This window comes from Poecilia formosa, unplaced genomic scaffold (genome assembly GCF_000485575.1).
Source record: "Poecilia formosa unplaced genomic scaffold, Poecilia_formosa-5.1.2 Scaffold704, whole genome shotgun sequence".
Taxonomy (NCBI): domain Eukaryota; kingdom Metazoa; phylum Chordata; class Actinopteri; order Cyprinodontiformes; family Poeciliidae; genus Poecilia; species Poecilia formosa.
This window is the reverse complement of record NW_006800643.1, coordinates 75,108-75,638: the sequence shown is the minus strand read 5'-3', so window position 1 is coordinate 75,638 and position 531 is coordinate 75,108.

Here is a 531-nt window from a genome sequence, read left to right as displayed (position 1 = left end):
TCTAGATATAGATATAACTATATAGATATATCTATATATAGATATACCTGTCCTGATATATATCTACAGATATATCTATATATATATATATATATGCAAATTTATATTTTAGTGTGTTCTTCAAAATTGTGTATGGCATTTGTGACATAGGTTTATTAAAATGTGTTGTTCTAATACAGTCAGTTGATCTGGACATTACAATGTATTTTTTACCATGCTCTTCATCAATAACTTCACTTAAAGTTGCTGTGTTTAAAAATAAATATACTGCATTTGAAAGCAATTTTATTATAGTATTTTGCAAATACAGTCTTGATTGACAAAAATCCATGACACAAAAAAGATCATATTAAAATAATAGCTTTTTGAGATAAAAAAAAACTAGAGATCTGCCGATCAGGTTTTTTCCTCCCGATACCGATACCAATCACCCATGAGGGCCGATCACTGATACCGATCACCGATACCGATCACATTTTTTTTTTTATTTTTTTTTATCATAAACACTACCGGTTACATTATGTGGAAAAA